Source organism: Gossypium arboreum, chromosome 1, assembly GCF_025698485.1.
Source record: "Gossypium arboreum isolate Shixiya-1 chromosome 1, ASM2569848v2, whole genome shotgun sequence".
Taxonomy (NCBI): domain Eukaryota; kingdom Viridiplantae; phylum Streptophyta; class Magnoliopsida; order Malvales; family Malvaceae; genus Gossypium; species Gossypium arboreum.
This window is the reverse complement of record NC_069070.1, coordinates 21708177-21729476: the sequence shown is the minus strand read 5'-3', so window position 1 is coordinate 21729476 and position 21300 is coordinate 21708177. Positions and strand designations below refer to the sequence as shown.

Genomic DNA, 21300 nt, shown 5'->3' with positions numbered 1-21300 from the left:
CACCAATCTTTTTAGGTGTGATTGGATCACCTTATAAATGTTTTGTTTTAAACCATTAATTTTGGTCTATGAAAATCGAGAAAACGGATTCGGGAGTCGGTTACGTACGAGGAAGGGTTAGCACCCTCGTAACGCCCAAAATTGGTACCTAATTGATTATCAAGTGTCTTTAATGTCGGAAAATTAAAAATTTTAAGATGCAATCCTTTTTTAATATTTTTAATTTTGAAAATTAAGGTTCACTTGTATTAAATAAATCAAAATATTATATCCAATAAGTTAGGACATAATCTTTTTAAGATATCTGACACTAAGTTAGCCTTGTTAGAAATCCCTATCTCGAAACAATGAAACGCCATATCCAGTAAGTTAGGACACAACGTCTTGAAATTCCGAGACAGTTGCTTGCACTTAGAAAACCTTAAAAACTTAGAAGGGTGCTTGACTATTCGAACTCAACGAGAAAAGTTGCAACCCAATAAGTTAGAGCACTACTTTTCTCGAAATTTCCAAACACCAAGTATTGCCTTTATTTTTGAAAACTTTAAAGTCTCGTTTTTTAGATCAATGCATGAAGGAGCATATTAACATAACATACGGGATAACATGTTATAGTAATAGGTAAATAAAAGCACAATAGCATAAATATCAGACATTAACTAACATATACATATAAGAAACATGACAAATTTTAAATAAGTAAAATATACATAAAACACGATATATATTTAAGAAGAATAGGTAAAACACATAAACATGTAATTCATCGTATATTTAAATATGTTGATAATGAAAATGATGCATGATATATATATATAAAAATAACATAAAATAATAATATGTCAAGCACTCAACATTTAATAAAATTATGAGACCAACATCTAATGTATTGACATAATATAAAGAAAGGTTCAATATACATATTAAAATATAAAATAAAGTAAGTAATTATTGATAAAAAATACCTACAATATAAATTAAAAATGTTTAAAATAAGTTATATATAATAATATAATATGAATAAAATATAAGGAAATATAATATAAAATAATAAAAATATAATAAGTAATTTGCATATAAAATATAGTAAAATAAATAGTATAAAAAACAAAATAAATAATATATAAAAATATAAGAAAGATAGATACTATAAGGATAAATAATAAAATATAGTATGTAATAAAAAGTTCATAAATAATTATAATGAAATATACTATGGTATACGATATTATAAAATAAATAGGATATGAGTAATTTTCATAAGAATGTTGTAAAATAAATAATATACATATATAAAATATATAAATAAAGAAAAGGTGTAATATATATAAATGGAATATGAATACTTTTATAAATAAGGATAATATATACTATTATTTATTAATAATTTTTTGAAATTTATTTGCCATTTACAAATTTAGTAAATAGTAATACAATTTTATAAAAATATATAAAGAAATATATAAAAAATATATAGTATAATATAATTTATAGATAAAATATGTGATAAAATAATGTATTGGATAATAACAATATATAACTAATATTAATAAAATATATAAAGTATTTAAAGTAAATTAAAATATAAAAAGGATTAAAATTGAATTTAATTAGAAAATCTAAGGTTAGTCTGCAAAATAGTAAAAATTTTGGGCCTGGTTCCAAATGCGCGTTAAATTCGGAGGACTCACTGGACAATTAGCCGTAATCCTAAAAAAACGACGTCGTTTCCCAGAATAAATTCTACTGGCCATTGGGACTAAATTGAATTAAATGTAAGAAGTTAAGGCCAATTTGAATAAACATAAAATGAGATTGTAAATATTAAAAAGGAGGAAGGATCAACTGGGCAATTTACCCAATTCACAAAAACACACGGATCCTCCCCAGGTAATCGGGTTAACACGCGGATCCTCTCTGTTGAAACGATGTCGTTTTAGTGCTTATCAAGCTAAGCCAAAACGACACCGTTTTCATAGGACTATAAATGTTAAAATCTTAACCCAAAATTCATTTTAGTACCCCACTTAAAAAAAAAAACTTGAAAATTCTCTGAAAAGGAGAGAAGAAGTAGTCCAGCCTTCGGTCTCCGACTACAGTGCAGTGCCTGTACACGCACCTCACACGCCGTCGTACGCGGTGGTCTGAGGGTTTAAAAACCTTCGTTCTTCCACAGGTAACTCCTTTTCTTTTGAATATTACTAGTTTTCAAAAAAAAAAAAACAGTTTGTATATTCGTCTAAGAAAAGAGAAAAGAAACGAAATATGAGATAAAAAAAATCACATTCGTTTCTTGTGAAATATCTCTGATATATTATTGCAAAATATTTGATGTACAATATCTTTGTGGTATTTTTTCTCTCTGTATGTGTGTATCATATCCTTTTTTATAGATTCTCAGAAAGGCTTTATAGCCTTAAACTGACATATTTTAGGAAAGGAATCACAAGATTTCTTTCCATATCCTATTCTAATCTGCCTACTAATTTCTTTCCTTTTTCGCAGGAAAATCGCGAAGATCATGGTCGTAAACTCATCAGCGTTGATGGAGGCATGAAATCTGGTGGTGAGGAGCCCTGGGTATGCTGAAAAGTCCCGATTGGTAGCTGAGGAGTCGTCTGGGCTGTGCTGAGAAAGTACATTAATGGCCTCGATTTGGGGAGCTGAACAGACGCTCCCCGAGGCTTCCAGAAGATGTTGCGGCACTAGGAGAAAGAGAGCTAGGGTTTCTAACCCTATCTGAAAGTCATTTGGGCCCCTGCTGTTTGGGCCTTCAGGTTTATTGGTATTAAGTGGGTCTGTTTGGGTCTGTTGTAATGGGTCTAGTTTAAGTTTGGGCTACGGGTGTATTTGGGTACACGGGTGGTGGGCTAGTTGGGTTTTAATTTTTGGGCTGTAAAAGGACTTTAAAATAACTGGACTTTATTATTTATTATTTTTATTTTAGTTTAAGGCCCGGACGAATTTTTGGCCTACCACTTTGCTTATTGCTGTGTAATAGGAATCGAGCAAAGACTCATAGAAAGGCCAAATTTGCCTGGCCTTATCGGTTCATGGTCCTCAAGACTGTCGTGTTGATATCTTCAATCTGCTCTCCGTCAAACAAAAATGCCAAATCTGCTTCTTCGATTTGTTTTCTAACAATACAGAAATGCCAAATCATCTTAGGTCTGCTTCAGCCAAATTAGCTATGTCTTCGATTTGTTCCTTGTAAGCACAAGGATGCCAAACCATCTTGGATCTTGCTTCAGTGTAAACATCTGAAGGCCAGATCTGTTATGTGTCTGCTCTCCGTCGAACATGGAGACGCCAAACTTCGATTTGTTCTCTGACAATATAGAGATGCCATATCATCTTAGATTTGCTTCATCGTAAGCACGTGAAAGCCAAATTAACTATGTCTTCAATTTGTTCCTTGTAAGCACAAGGATGCCAAATCATCTTGGATCTTGCTTCAGTATAAACATCTGAAGGCCAGATCTACTATGTGTCTGTTCTCCGTCGAATATGGAGATGCCAAACTTCGATTTGCTATCTTACAATATAGAGATGCCAAATCATCTTAGATTTCCTTCATTGTAAACACATGAAAGCCAAATCAGCTATGTCTTCGATTTATTCCTTGTAAGCACAAGGATGCCAAATCATCTTGGATCTTGCTTCAGTATAAACATCTGAAGGCTAGATCTGCTATGTGTCTGCTCTCCGTCGAATATGGAGATGCTAAACTTCGATTTGTTCTCTGACAATACAGAGATGTCAAATTATCTTAGATTTGCTTCATCGTAAACATGTGAAAGCCAAATCATCTATGATTTCGATTTGTTCCTTGTAAACACAAGGATGCCAAATCATCTTGGATCTGCTTCAGTTTAATCATCTGAAGGCCAGATCTGCTATGTGTCTGCTCTCCGTCGAATATGGATACGCCAAACTTCGATTTGTTCTCTGACAATACAGAGATGCCAAATCATCTTAGATTTGCTTCATCGTAAGCACGTGAAAGCCAAATCAACTATAATTTTGATTTGTTCCTTATAAGCACAAGGATGCCAAATCATCTTGGATCTTGTTTCAGCTAGATCTGCTATGCTGCGGCCTATTATCCTACCGCTTAGGGTATTAAGGCGCGTCGTTTTTTATAACCTGTAGAATGATTATGGCTGAGGATTAGGATGCCATGATCGAAGTGAGTCAAATGTTTCTAATTAAACATGTTATGATGCAAAATGTTGTAAACATGACCCCTATCCTAGACGTCACCACTCGTTCCTTCATTTTTCTTTTCTTTTCTTAAAGTATTTTTCTTGCTTAGCCTGTAGGCCTGTACCCTTCCTCCAATGCTACGATCCACTGAGGATGTCTGTAAGATAATCTTTCCTTAGAATTGAATCGTTGGTTTTGTCCATTTTCCTTTTGGACTGGAAGAAAGAAATTCTTCAAGTTCCTTCATCCCTTACTTATGTGAATTTCTCGAACAACTGTCCTGTTTTAGTTTCTTGTATTATCAAGAAATTCCAGAGTAATGTGCAAAACTTTGTTTGTGAACATATTTAGTTCATCTATTATTATTTCAATGTAACATACTTAAAGAATAATGGAAGATAAATAAAACTCTAAGAATAATTGGATTTGAATGAATTATCAAAAAAGATACAAAGGAAATTAATCTGAAAGCCTATCTTTGAGAAGAGAGAGAAAAAAATCTAAAGATAGCAAACAGGCCAAAAATTAGATACTCTAGATATCGCCGCTTGAGCGCTTATACAACAATTTCATGAAGGCATGTGTTTAGAAGATTCAAAGTACTCTGTCGATGCCCCAGTATGCAACTAAAAAAGGCATGGTTATCCCCGTAATGATCATTAATTTCTTCCAAAAGGTAGTGATGCAAGCAGCTCGAGAATAGATCCTATCACTCTGAAACCTGGGACAACGAAGGAAGGTAGTGTACTCCTCCACGGTTGGTACCAAATCTACTTCCCCAAAAGTGAAACAACTGTACGCCAGGTTCCAAAACTGAGCAAGGGCTCGGAATAAGTGCTCATCTACCTGAATATCGAGCAAGTAAGGTAAATCTCCGTAATTATCGTAGAATAACTGCTTGGTCTCATTGCCCCATTGATCCCAAATTTCCTTAAGCTCTTGGAGATTATTCTGTGTGACACTAATACGAGTATAATCCGACAGCTCCGACACATATCCCATAGTTATACTGCCTCCCTTTTCTAGCTGAGTTTGCTCTGACCATCTATGAACATTGGTGTTGCCCTCCACTCTATCAAGAAGTCCGTTCTCCATAATAAAACTTCCTAACTTAGAAACTGACCGTAAATCGATACCTTTGTAAATGTAAAATGACATGCAAACAAAAGAAAAGAAATAGTCAGTATCACATGATATCAATAAATCTCAACGATAATTTATAAGGATAATATCTAAAGTTTAACTCTAACTAAGTTGGGTTCTTACGGTTTTTCTATATGAGGTTAGTTCTAAAGTTTGAGGTACTCGAACCAGTAGATTCCTCGATTCTCACCCATTATAGGCTCATTTGAAACGAGTTCATTTCAGGGGAATACATTTCCCTATGGCTACACGGAGATGAAAATCTCACGAAACCATAGGTACGGATGTATCCCGAAAGTGATCCACTATCCTGCACGGAGGCGAAAACCTCACAAAGGCGTAGTTTTTCACTCCCACTTAAGGATGTGACCACAACGGTCATGCAAATACAATGCGTATCAGAATATATAACATATGCAATAATACAGACACAAGTAATGCAAAGAGGATTGAATTTTAAAATTTTTCAAATTTCTGACATAAAGACAAAAGGTAATCAATTATACGGCTTGACTCTCTTATTAATCCCTAGTGGAGTCGCCAAGGTGTCGAGACCATTTTTAAATCGAGTTTTGGAAAATGGAAATCAACTTTAAAAAAATGAAAATGAGAGTCGCCACCAATCTTTTTAGGTGTGATTGGATCACCTTATAAATGTTTTATTTTAAAACAATAATTTTGGTCTACGAAAATCGAGAAAATGGATTCGAGAGTCAGTTACGTACGAGGAAGGGTTAGCACCCTCGTAACGCCCAAAAATTGGTACCTAATTGATTATCAAGTGTCTTTAATGTCGGAAATTTAAAAATTTTAATATGCAATCCTCTTTTAATATTTTTGATTTTGAAAATTAGGGTTCACTTGTATCAAATAAATCAAAATATTATATCCAATAAGTTAGGACATAATATTTTTAAGATATCTGACACTAAGTTAGCCTTGTTGGAAATCCCTATCTCGAAACAATGAAACGTCATATCCAGTAAGTTAGGACACAACGTCTTGAAATTCCGAGACAGTCGCTTGCACTTAGAAAACCTTAAAAACTTAGAAGGGTGCTTGACTATTCAAACTCAACGAGAAAAGTTGAAACCCAATAAGTTAGGGCACTACTTTTCTCGAAATTTCCAAACACCAAGTATTGCCTTTATTTTTGAAAACTTTAAAGTCTCGTTTTTTAGATCAATGCATGAAGGAGCATATTAACATAACATACGGGATAACAAGTTATAGTAATAGGTAAATAAAAGCACAATAGCATAAATATCATACATTAACTAACATATACATATAAGAAACATGGCAAATTTTAAATAAGTAAAATATACATAAAACATGATATATATTTAAGAAGAATAGGTAAAAACACATAAACATGTAATTCATCGTATATTTAAACATGTTGATAATGAAAATGATGCATGATATATATATATATATATATATATAAATACAATAAAAATAATAATATGTCAAGCACTCAACATTTAATAAAATTATGAGACCAACATCTAATGTATTGACATAATATAAAGAAAGGTTCAATATACATATTAAAATATAAAATAAAGTGAGTAATTATTGATAAAAATACCTAAAATATAATTAAAAATGTTTAAAATAAGTTATATATAATAATATAATATGAATAAAATATAAGGAAATATAATATAAAATAATAAAAATATAACAAGTAATTTGCATATAAAATATAGTAAAATAAATAGTATAAAAAACAAAATAAATAATATATAAAAATATAAGAAAGATAGATATTATAAGGATAAATAATAAAATATAGTATGTAATAAAAATTCATAAATAATTATAATGAAATATAATATGGTATACATATATTATAAAATAAATAGGATATGAGTAATTTTCATAAGAATATTGTAAAATAAATAATATACATATATAAAATATATAAATAAAGAAAAGTGTAATATATATAAATGGAATATGAATACTATTATAAATAAGGATAATATATACTATTATTTATTAATAATGTTTTTGAAATTTATTTGCCATTTACAAATTTAGTAAATAGTAATACAAGTTTATAAAAATATATAAAGAAATATATAAAAAATATATAGTATAATATAATTTATAGATAAAATATGTGATAAAATAATGTATTGGATAATAACAATATATAACTAATATTAATAAAAATATATAAAGTATTTAAAGTAAATTAAAATATAAAAGGATTAAAATTGAATTTAATTAGAAATCTAAGGTTAATCTGCAAAATAGTAAAAATTCTGGGCCTGGTTCCAAATGTGTGTTAAATTCGGAGGACTCACTGGGCAATTAGCCCTAATCTTAAAAAACCAACGTCGTTTCCCAGAATAAATTCTACTGGCCATTGGGACTAAATTGAATTAAATGTAAGAAGTTAAGGCCAATTTGAATAAACATAAATTGAGATTGTAAATATTAAAAAGGAGGAAGGATCAATTGGGCAATTTACCCAATTCACAAAAACACGCGGATCCTCCCCGGGTAATTGGGTCAACACGCGGATCCTCTCTGTTGAAATGATGTCGTTTTAGTGCTTATCAAGCTAAGCCAAAACGACACCGTTTTCGTAGGACTATAAATGTTAAAACCTTAACCCAAAATTCATTTTAGTACCCCACTTAAAAAAAAAACTTGAAAATTCTCTGAAAAGGAGAGAATGAGTAGTCCAGCCTTCGGTCTCCGACTACAGTGCAGTGCCTACACATGCGCCTCACGCGCCGTCGTACGCTGTGGTCTGAGGGTTTAAAAACCTTCGTCCTTCCACATGTAACTCCTTTTCTTTTGAATGTTACTAGTTTTAAAAAAAAAACAGTTTGTATATTCATCTAAGAAAAGAGAAAAGAAACGAAATATGAGATAAAAAAAATCACATTCGTTTCTTGTGAAATATCTCTGATATATTATTGCAAAATATTTGATGTACAATATCTTTGTGGTATTTTTTCCCTCTGTATGTGTGTATCGTATCCTTTTTTACATATTCTTAGAAAGGCTTTATAGCCTTAAACTGACATATTTTAGGAAAGGAATCACAAGATTCCTTTCCATATCTTGTTCTAATCTGCCTACTAATTTCTTTCCTTTTTCGCAGGAAAATCGCAAAGATCACGGTGGTAAACTCATCGGCGTTGATGGAGGCATGAAATCTGGTGGTGAGGAGCCCTGGGTATGCTGAGAAGTCCTGATTGGTAGCTGAGGAGTTGTCTGGGCTGTGCTGAGAAAGTGCATTAATGGCCTCGATTTGGGGAGCTGAACAGATGCTCCCCGAGGCTTCCAGAAGATGTTGCGGCGCTAGGAGAAAGAGAGCTAGGGTTTCTAACCCTATCTGAAAGTCATTTGGGCCCCTGCTATTTGGGCCTCCAGGTTTATTGGTATTAAGTGGGTCTGTTTGGATCTGTTGTAATGGGTCTAGTTTAAGTTTGGGCTACGAGTGTATTTGGGTACATGGGTGGTGGGCTAGTTGGGTTTTAATTTTTGGGCTGTAAAAGGACTTTAAAATAACTGGACTTTATTATTTATTATTTTTTATTTTAGTTTAAGGCCCGGGCGAATTTGGGCTATTACACCTAATGTACTAAACTAACAATTAAACTTTGCAATTTAGTCATTTTCATATACTAAGCTTAATTTCTAACAATTTAACACCAAATTCATTCAATTCTCAACAATTTCATGTAACACCCTATACCCAACCCAATCACCGGGTCTAGGTACTAAATGTCACAATTAAACTGTATTAATTTACAAAATTTTTAACGTGATTTATTCACGCACTTAGAATATAACAAAATTTCAAAATTTAACTTCTACCCTATTAAACATAATAGTTATTTACAAATTTAAATTTAAGACTTTAATATAGATACATCAAATCTAATTCTTGAGGTGTGGCCTCTAAGGGTGCCCCTCTGTATACAAGATACAATTATGGCATCGCTCGTGGAACTTGGCGGTGTTTAGCTTGGTCCCTCTATGATCCTTGAATCCTTCCTTGATTCTGCATTTAGAGTAATACAAGAGTAAGTCTAGATGAACTTAGTGAGATTTTGTACAACAATAAACAAATGACTCTATACTTCTGGAAATAAGGTATGTCACATCCCAACAATCGGGTTAGTAGAATTGGGTTAGTGAACCAAGAGTTGTTACACCCTGACTTTTAAGTTTTTCTTTGCATATTTAAAATAAGAATGTATAATTGGCCTAATGGTTAAAATTAGTGAAGTTTTCCTTGAGACTCGAGTTCGATTCCCTTTCCCTCGCATAATTTTTATTTTCTATAACTTTGCCCAAAACACTAGTATAAATATGTGTTTTTTTCTCTTTTGTTCAGCTTTTTGGCTCATTTGCTTTTCCTTTTTGTCGTCCCACTCTCTTCCCTTATCTAAAATTATATTATTCACTTTTCTTCTCACTCATCTTTACCATCTTTACTGTCGCCGCCATTGTTTTTCTTCTTTTCCTCCCATTGTCTTATATTGTTGCTGCCGAGAGCATCATATCAGCCTTAAGTCAAACCTGAGTTGGCCTTCTTGCAAGTACTTATTTGATCTCTATTTTCATCATTTGGATTTGAAATACTGGAAGGGTAAGGGATAGTAATCAAGAACTGATTTCGTGTTCCCTCTTTCTTCTTTTGGTAATGGGCGAAATTCTCATGAGTTTTCTGTTTATATAATTTGTAACCAAGTTTCAGATCTGAATTGGAGTGGTGTCTCAGACAATTGTTAGTGCTTTAGAATTGCATTTCTAGGTCTGTGTGTTCTAAACATTTGTGACTGATAGGTGTTTCTATGCTCTAACCATGTGAAGTGTAGCAAAATTGAGTGTGGATTTTAGACTACATGGCCTACCCATACGAGTGTGCGCTGCGTACGAGTGGTCGACATGACTGTGTGCCACTGTAGATGTTAAGGTTAATTTTTTAACACAAGTCCTAGTGTGAGTTACACAGTCATGTGACTACTTTTAGGGAATTTATCGATTGACACATGGCCTCAGAGAGTTACACGGCCAGTCCACATGACTGTGTACCTTAGTAACATGGTTTATACCCTCTCACATGGCCTAGCCACATGGTCGTGTGACCCCTATTTCACTATGTTTACCTCTGTCTTGTTAGAGATCTTATAGGTAGAATTGAGACACTATTATTGTTATTAGATTGTATGATCATGTTTGACATGTAATTGCTTGTATGGAAGCAAGTTATGGATTGCTACTGCTTATACTTTTTTCTTGAAAGTCATGACATTGAAATTGTTGAATTGAAAGCATGTTGAGCATGCCATTGATAATGTTATTGTATTATTTAGCATGATATGCAACATTCATGACATTATATATTGCAGTGCATGGGGACTGGGATGATTGGAGATGGAGGAGTTATGTGGAGATTAGCGGTATTTAAAGTCCGCAATATTGTTCTGATTGCATTGCACCGGAGTATTGTAGGGGATTGATTATTGGTGGCTTGACCACATTTATTAGCAATTTTTCTACAACATATTAGTGGATTGGCCACATTATTGGCAGTTTATATGCACATTACTAGCAACACTATCTACACATTATTGGCAACTCGTCCTCACTTACACTAGCAGTATATCTGCATTATGTGGTTCGTCCACATTACCAGCAACTTGTCAGTATATTGTTATTGGTGGTTTATCCACACTGAGCCATGACTCCTAATTATTTTGGTGATTCAATAGATAGGTTCTGAGGCACTCATGGTGTGTAGCGGATTGATAGGTAGAATCTTTGCATAGATATTCGTTAGAACATGCCATGCATAATTGTTGCAATTATCAAGTACTGTGATGCTATAGTCTATTGTGGTTTTTAGTTATTAATTTTTTTTTGGTTTATTGTAAAATTTGATTGTCTGATTGTCATTGCACTATTTACATATGTTTTCAACTAACACTGAGCTTCATAGCTCACTACCTTAGTTTAACATTTTTTAGGTAATCCAAAAAATTAAGGCTCTGACTCAGCATTATGAGGTCTCATCTTTTTTATTTATCTAAATAATGTTTTTTATATTATATTATTTTATATTTTTTTAGGACTGCAATTATTTTTATATGAACTATGGCATGGAGTTTAATATTGGGATATTTTAAAATTATCATGCACGAACATTATACAATTGGACAATTTTTATATATTTGGTCACGAATGAATTATAAATTTATGGATTTACTAAAAAATTTAAAACGTCGGACTTTCCACTACAAAATATGACTCCCTTATTAGTTCAACAACTATCTTCTTTTTACTTAGCCCTTGCATTGACCCTCCTTTAAGGAAGACCCAATTTTAACATTTTTCACTTGTAGTCTCGTATATGACACATAGCTTATAGATATACACCCCTTTGCTTGCGGACTTGTACTTCGTAGGATAGTCTTGTAGGATCTTTCCCCTTCAAAACATTTTACTATGACATTCTCCAAAGCAGATAACCCCAGAGGACTATCTATTTCTCAGATTTCTTTAGAGGATTTTCCACTACGGACAGTCCCACATGGACTCCTCTTACTAAAATAGACTAACATGTATCCTATTCTTTAGTTAAATTTTGACAGATTCTCTACTAAAGATAATCCTTGGCGAACCTTTCTCTTGAGAGAATCTTTGGCGGACTTACCCGTCTTTGGCTACCTCTTATCTGCAAACCCTTAGGGTTAAAATCCACTTGTTCGTCTCACTATCATAACCAATAATACTTTATTGCCAAACACTGGTGAACTTTTAATAGCAAATACTTAAATACCTCGAAGAAGGTATCCCTTCCATTACCACTACAACATTGAGACTGTTTATACTAATTCCTCTCACCGTCAAAAATTGGCGGATCCCCTTATTAACAGGCTTCCCATATTCTCAAACACTTCTACATTCTGAATTAGACATTTTATTCACTTGACTTAATTATGACAATACTAATTATGACTTAATTATTAGATTTGACTCTAATCTGGCAGATTTATATTGTCTTCTCTCTAGGATTGCATGCAACTTCGCTTAATTATGAATGATATACTCTTAAAAAGGGACTTTTGCTCCACTGAATAATCACATCAAAAACCTGAATTAATATCCTGGAATATTAAAGTAAGTGTTAAAACTCACAATTACGAATAAGAACAAGTATTTATCATATAATTCAAATAGTAATAAGATTCTTCTTAGGTTTCATCTCCCTTACGTATTTAGGGAGTTCAGTTCAGAATAATGGAAAGCATCTCAAGATTGGGAAAATAACAAAACATAAAGAACCCAAAGAACTTCTAAGGAAATTGAATGGAGATCTTCAGTCTTGAAGTAGATCCTGCTCCTAAACTGATTCCGATGGCTATCCTTGAGTATTTTCTGCCTTTTACTCTCTGTTTCCCACTTTAATCCTCTTCTAGGGTGTTTATATAGACTTCAGACTGCTTTAAAACCCTCAAAATTACCCTTTTCTGAGTAGAATTAGACTTGGGCTAGATAGGGACACGGCAGTGTGCCACGCCCATGTGAAGGTCCTCAGGCTGTGTGCAATTCTAACTTGGTTTTTAGTCGACATGGCCATGTTGTACGGCCGTGTAGCTTTATCGCAGGCCGTGTGGCTCGATACTTGGGGATTTTTTTTAGCCTTGTTTCTACACGGCCAAGGACATGCCCGTGTGTCCAGGCCATATGGGCCACTGTACCTGCATTAAAATATGAAAAATAGCTAAAATAAACTAATTAGTGGTGTTAGTGCTCGGGTTACCTCTCAAAAAGCACTTATTTAGAGTCTAAGCTCGACTTACCTCTTCATTTGCATGGTCAAGATGGATCACGGAGTCGAGACTCCTCTTTCTCATTATTAATTCTATTATCCACATAAAGTCTAAGTCGAGTAACATTTACCTTAAACGTGTCAAATTGAGAATGATTTACCTTGACTATACTGTATGGGAAAACATTCAGTACCGTGAAAAGAATCGCTCATTTTGTATTAAGCTTTGAAGTAGCAATTCGGGGGTCCTTTTCATCTAACGATACTTTATCCCTGACCTTAAATTATTTTATTTCATCCCTACGCCAATCATGGTGTCGCTTTAATTCATCGTTTACTTTTGGTTCCTCCTTGACATGTGTTCGTCATTCGTCTAATTCATCGATCTGAAGCCGTCGCTCATCGTGAGTCACTCTATTTTTGTCACATGGATTAGAATGTGGCTCCATCACGTTCTTCCTAGGAGTTCCCTGAAAAGAAGTTTGAGCCATAATGTTATTCATATCAACAGAACTTGTATAGGCATCTTGCTTACCAAATAATTTAGTCCAATTACAAGCTTAGAGAGGAATTGTGTCATCTCCTACACGAAGTATTAGTTCTCCTGTGCCAACATCAATGATAGTTCTGGAAGTTGCTAAAAAGGGTCGTCCTAAAATCAAAGGCACGTCACTATCCTCTTCCATGTCTAGAACAACAAAATCAATTGGGAATATAAATTTATCAAGTTTGACTATCACATCTTCAATGATACCCCTGAGAAACCTAATTGTTTTATCTGCTAGTTGAATGCTCATCCTAGTTTGTTTTGGTTTCCCAAGACCTAGTTGTTTAAACATTTTATAGGGCATAACATTAATGCTCACCCCTAGATCAGCCAACGCATTATTAATATTTAAACTACCAATTAAGCAAGGAATCATAAAACTCTCTGGATCTTTCAACTTGTTAGGTAGCTTATTCTTTAGAATGTCTGAGCAAGCTGCATTTAATTCCACATGCGACACATCATCTAACTTCCGTTTATTAGCCAAGAGCTCCTTTAAAAATTTCACTGTGTTTGGCATCTACGAAAGAGGTTCAATAAACGGTAAGTTAATATGTAATTTTTTTAATAATTTAAAGAATTTACCGAATTGTTCATCCGTGTGGTCTTTCCTTGTCGCCTTAAGGTATGGCACACGAGGTTTATACTCTTTACTTACCGGCTCCTGTGTACACTGATTCATCTTATCCTTACCATTACTTACCACAGCCTCGTGCCTCGTTTCAAATTTAGATTCAACTAACCTTTCTTCGTCATGCACAGCGATGGCATGGAGTTGCTCCATTGGGTTAGTTTCTGTGTTACTGGGCATGCTACCTTGTGGTCGTTCAGAAAGCAACTTAGTAAGCTGTCCTATTTGAGTTTTGAGCCCTTGAATTGATGCTTGTTAGTTCTCAAGCACTGTTTCAGTATTCTGAAAATGAGTTTCTGACACCAAGATGAATTTTGTGAGCATCTTTTCAAGGTCCAGTTCCTTCTCTTGTTGGTAAGGTGGTTGTTTAAAACCTGGAGGATGTTGTGGTCTTTGATTTCCTTGACCATTGCATGAGAAATTGAGATGGTTCCTCCAACCTGCATTAAACGTGTTACTATACGGATTATTTTGAGATCTAGAATTATTACCTATATAGTGGACTTGTTCCTCCTTGGTGCTAGGGTTGAAGGATGGATAGTATGTGTTATGCACTCCTCTATTTGAATCACACCTCATCAGTGGATGTACCTGAGTAGAACCATACAAACCATCAATCTTTTTATTTAAAAGTTCTACCTGGTTAGATAGCATAGTGACCGCGTCGAGGTTGAAAACACTAGCTGCTTTTGTCTGCTTTGTTCTTATGACTTGCCACTGATAGTTATTCAGCAACATCTCTTCAATAAATTCATAAGCCTCTTCAGGTATTTTATTGTTTAAAGTTCCGCTGGTAGCTACGTCGATAAGTTGCCTTGTTGAGGGGTTCACACCGATGTAAAAAGTCTGAACCTGCAGCCATAGAGGTAACCCATGGTGAGGGCACCTTCTCAATAAGTCTTTGTATCTCTCCCATGCATAATAAAGAGTTTCTAAATCCATCTGCACAAAAAAAGAGATATAATTCCTCAATTTTTCTATTTTGGCCGGCGGAAAGTATTTAAGTGAAATTTTTTTGGTTATTTGTTCCTAAGTAGTGATTGACCCTCGTGGTAAAGAGTTTAAGCACTGTTTAGCCTTATTCCTTAATGAAAAGGGAAACAACCGAAGGCGAATGGCATCGTCAGAAACACCATTAATCTTAAAGGTGTGGCAGAATTCCAGGAAATTTGCTAAATGAGTGTTTGGATCTTCGTCCTGCAAACCATCAAACTAAACAAACTATTGTATCATTTGAATAATGTTAGGTTTCAGTTTAAAATTATTTGTAGCAACAACAGGTCTAACAATACTCGATTCAGTTCCTGTTAAAGTATGTTTAGCATAATCATACATAGTACGAGGAGCAGGATTCTAGTCTATTGGATTTGTAGCAACTACAGGAGGCAGCGGATTATTTTGATTTTCAGCCATCTCTTCGATTGTAGTATAGATATCATCCTCTCACTCTTCCTCTATGTATTGTAGACTTCACCTTATTTCTCTTCGGTTTCTGTGAGCTGGGATCTCTATCTCACTATCAAAAAGCAAAGATCCAGAGGGTTCCTCCTAGTCATAAACTTGAGACACCTGCCAGAGGCAGACAAAAGAAAAATTAGAAAAGAAAAATTAGACTAAAAACAATAAGTAAATTACAATAAAAGTAAAATGACTAAAGTAATAAAAATCAAATGTTCCTAATATCTTAGTCCTCGGTAACGGTGCCAAAAACTTGATGGTTGTGAAACTAACTAAAAATTCGATTAAGGCAAGCGCACCTATCGAACAGTAGTATAGTTATGATGAGACCGAAAATATCGTATCCACGAGAACTAAAAGTATTAGTAATTACTATCTTTTTATTATCTAGCCTAAGAATTAAAGGATGTTTTTAATCTAAAACTAATTATCTAATTAACTAAGATTACGAAAAAGATTAAAATTGAAAAATACTTTTTAGAAAACCGATGGAGAAGACAATACCCAAGGAAGAATCCACCTAGACTTCACTTATTACTTCTGAATTAGACAATTTATTCACTTAACTTAATCCGTAGAAGTCCCTGATTTATGTTAATATCTCTCTCGAGACTAAGAACAACTGACTCTAAGTTGATTAATCGAAATCTCTTTCTAATTAAAACTCCTATTGTCGCGTTAACTCGATCTATGGATCCCCTTATTAGATTTGACTCTAATCCTGCAGATTTATGTCGTCCTATCTCTAGGATTGCATGCAACTCAGCTTAATTATGAATGATCTACTCTTAAACAAGGACTTTTGCTCCACTGAATAAGCACATCAAAAACCTGAATTAGTATCCTGGAATATTAAAGCAAGGGTTAAAACTCACAATTAAGAATAAGAACAAGTATTTATCATATAATCAAATAGTAATAAGATTCGTCTTAGGATTCATCTCCCTTAAGTATTTAGGGAGTTCGGTTCATAATAATGGAAAACATCTCAAGATTGGGAAAATAACAAAACATAAAGAACCCAAAGAACTTCTAAGAAAATTGAATGGAGATCTTCAATCTTGATGTAGATCCTACTCCTGAACTGATTCCAATGGCTATCCTTGAGTATTTTCTGCCTTCTACTCTCCATGTCCCACTTTAATCCTCTTCTAGGGTGTTTATATAGACTTAGGAATGCTTTAAAACCCTCAAAATTAGCCTTTTCTAAGTAGAATTAGACTTGGGCTCGATAGGAACATGGCCGTGTGCCACGCCCGTGTGAAGGTCCTCAGGCCGTGTGCAATTTTGACTTGGTTGTTAGTCGACATGGCCGTGTAACACGGGTGTGTGGTTTACCCATGTGGAAGTGCCTAGGCCGTGTGAAACACTAAATTAGGCCCATTTTGTCCCATTTTGGCCCGTTTCTTGCTATTTTCGCCTTCCTATGCTCTCCTGAGTATAAAACATTAATTTAAAGGATTAGGAGCATCGAATTCAATGAAACTAAGGAAAAATCATCCATAAATATGTTAAACATGGGGTAAAAATATGTATATATTATGGTTTATCACCTATAATTACATATTCACTATCAAACAATTAGCTAACATTCGATCATTCGAATAACTTCAATATGACTTTTAAAATTTTATTCACTCATTGATATTCATGACTGAACCTAAGTAGCTAATTCATAGGTAAACATGTCGTAAGCATACAACTTTATTTTGACTAGGTTTAGCCGTGTATAATCATGCATTAAACAACATACCATGAATACATATTTTTAATATAAGCTAAAACATGACCGAATTATCATTATGATTGACATCATTAATAAGCCACAACCTAAAATACATCCATTGTCCATATATCAAACTTACTTAAAGCTATTTATAAATTATTCATATCATTAACAAAATATAAGCATATAACCAAAACAGAAATCATTCATACCATTCAATATGCATACCAAAATAAACTCCAACCATGATTGAATACAACCGAATTTAAACATGAAAATTAAGTCATTTTTGCATAGCTATATATATACACTTTCAAAACCAGCCAAAACAAGTGCTAGACTATACATGCCATAGGTTCAAAATTCATGCTTTTAAAGTACAGAGACAATGCTCGATAGTGTGACGAACTTCCTTCACGATCCTCGAGCTCGTAACTAGCTTACAAAATCTATAAAACAACAAATGAATACATACAGTAAGCTTAAATAGCTTAGTAAGTCATAAGCAATTAAATCAATTCTATTCAATGACATTCATCATTCAGCTTAATTAAACCTAATCATAAAAACCATAACAACAAATATAATAATCAACCTTGCAACTTCAAATATCCATACATATACTTCAACATTATTTTTCCACTTGGCCGAATACACTTATAATTCTAAGCATATTTAACTCTCACTTCCAAAATACACATTTCATATATTTATATAAGTATAAACTCACTTTACTATTCAATCATTTAACTTAGTACATACCTGACTTTTTAGCTCGATTTCACATTCGATCTTAACTCGATATTGCCCGTTGAACCATTCGAAATTAATAAGGATACTCAGATAGTCGAAAACTCGTACAACACCAATGCCCCAAACGTGGTCTTACATGTAATCACATAACGATGCCACTGTCCTAGACAGGGTCTTACACACAAATCAAAAATTGATGCCAACATCCCAGACATGGTCTTACACGATATCACATATCGGAATACTATGTCATGAAATATGTATCCTAACTATTCCTAAGGTTCATAAGGGACTTTCGAACGTCGTAACTCGATCGATTCAGGCTTACAAATACTTCTCCATACTTAAAAAAATTCGGCTTGAACATATATATACAAGCAATAGTTCAATTCAGCACAAATATAATATATACAATTGAATTTAAAGACATATATTTACTTATGAACTTACCTCATACGAAGACGAACAGACTGGGTCGACTATTGAACAACTTTAGATTTCCCCCGATCCAAATGCGATTTTCTCTTTTCTTGATCTTGAATCAAGCTTGGACAAGGCCGAACCTATCTTGTTCTTTTTCTTTCTTTTTCTTTTGAAGTTTCGGCCAAAGATGAACTAAAATGCATGGCCATTTTATGTTTATTTTATTTAATAACATGTTATTTTACTTTTTACTATTTTAACCTTAAGTATTTAATTATAAAACTATTTAATGGTTGTCAATATTTGTCCATGCATTTTTCTAATGGTTAAATTACATCATAAGAACCCCACATTATAAAAGCCATAACAATGTAGCACTTTAACAAATAGCTAGCCACTTTTACATTTTACGCGATTAAGTCCTTTTAATTAAATCGAGCACACAAACGATAAACTTTTCACACAAAATTTTCACACATATAAATTAACATGCTGTAGACACGAAAAATAATATTAGAATATTTTTTTGACCCAAATTTGTGGCCCGAATACACTATTCTGATTAGGGTCTAAATCGCGCTATTATAGTCAGCTTCCTGGTTCACCATCCCAGCGTACTTCATTTATTGCCAAAGCCCAACTATGGTCTTACATAATATGGTGTCATGTTTACTATCATAGGGAACTTTATATGTTGCCATAGCCCAACTATGGTGTTACACAATATGATGCCATTGTTACTCATGGACTTCTGATTTTGAGGAATCAATAAACCTCTTTCAAGGTGTCACCCTAAAAGACTTATAAACTGTTTACACGGTGTCGCCTGAAGGACCAGTCGATAACCACTGTTCTAGTGTCGCATCATAGAGTCAATAAACCATCATCACGGTGTCACTCTAACGAGCAAGTAGATAGCCATTCCATGATATTGCCCAACTCCCTTGTCTTCTACAACAATCTGTCCATTCCTTCATTACCCCATCTTTCCCTATCTTTATCTACCTCGTCAAGGTAATTCTCTTCGCACTCCATATATAACATAATCATGTATTTCATGCAAATCAAAATACTTATGACATATAGTTTGCCACTTATTTAACATCATATCATAATCACATGATAGTCAAAAATCATACATACAAACGTTTGCATACTTGCACCAAGTGCGCATTCACAACATACTCATTCATCATTATCATACACAAGAATGGATTCAGACAACTCATGATAGACATAACTCAAATCATTCAAGCAGCACAGTTTCATTAATGACCCAAAGGTAGAGTACAGAAACTCACCTAAACTCCTTCATCCTCGTTAGCTTAGCTTTTCCAAATTCCAGAGCCTCCATCTTCTAAGCAGCTAGGCATGATAACCGTAGATCAGTTAGGTTGAAGGCATTCAGACCTTAAAACCTCGAACGCATGAGTATATAGAATCCTTTTAGGAATCCTTACATCTCTTATCTTCTAATTCACAAGTACAATAAGGATTAGGGTCTTACTAGCTCAAGAAATGCTCTACTTTCCACACTTGAATCTCACATTGTAAATGAAATTGTAAACGATGTAGATGAGAAGATGTAACACCCCTTACCCGTATTCGACGTTGAGACAGTGTTCGAAGCATTACCGAATTTAAACATTCACAAACATGCAAAACCGGCCCATAAAATTTTGTCCAAAACTAAAAACATTCAATCACATGCATAATGTCCCTTACATGACCTACCGAGGCTCTAAACATGCATTAAAGGTGATTTGGGACTAAATCGAGAACTTTAAAAAGTTTTGGGAAAACTTAAAAAAAATTTCCTAAAACAAGGCACATGCCCGTGTGGACACAGGGACATGCCCATGTGTCTCCAACACGCCCGTGTCCTTAGGCCATGTAACTCTCTGTTTATGACGTCAGCAAAAAAAATTTAACCACACGGCCAGGCCACATGCCCGGGTGCTAGGTCGTGTCCTCCATACGGTTGAGACACATGGCCATGTTTCTACCCGTGTGACTAGTACTTAGGCTATTTTCCAAGCCTTTTGTTATCATTAATCTCTCACATCTTTACACACATCAAAGATATACATCATTGCATCATTTTAATGATTTAACATATTTTACTAAGGTATATTCTTAACTTTAACATGCTATCATCCACTTATTATACGTACTCATATAATATCAAATCTAGACACAACAATTCTATATTCATTGACCTTATCATTTGATGACCACTTTTACCAAACTTTCATAACCATAAATTTATCATGTAGCTTCAATCAACATCAAGTATTCATGTTCAAACATTATCAACTTATTTCCATATTATACATTTACCACATGGCTATGACCATTTCGATCAGTCAAGAAGCACCCATCATGCATATATGTCATAATACCAACCATACATATCCCACAAGCATAAACACATCATCGCATCACAAGCATTAGAACTTATCATGGATAATTAGGCTTACAAGCCACAATCATTACACGCCACATCTCATGGCTATATACAATGAATCCATATAAGCCAATACATATGGCTAATCATAGTAGCATCTATCATAAAACTAAGTCCCTATACATGCCACTCACTT

The 21300-nt window shown here is 33.9% G+C and overlaps 1 long non-coding RNA gene and 1 other non-coding gene across 2 annotated transcripts in view; one reads left to right on the top strand and one right to left on the bottom strand.

Annotated features, from left to right (window-relative positions):
• The window catches only part of LOC128295127 (uncharacterized), a 47419-nt gene that overhangs the window by 13879 nt on the left and 12240 nt on the right, over window positions 1-21300 (bottom strand). The window lies entirely within an intron of this gene.
• Window positions 15206-15312, top strand: LOC128281805 (small nucleolar RNA R71). The gene has a single exon (XR_008272077.1). It is a non-coding gene; the product is annotated as a small nucleolar RNA R71 (small nucleolar RNA).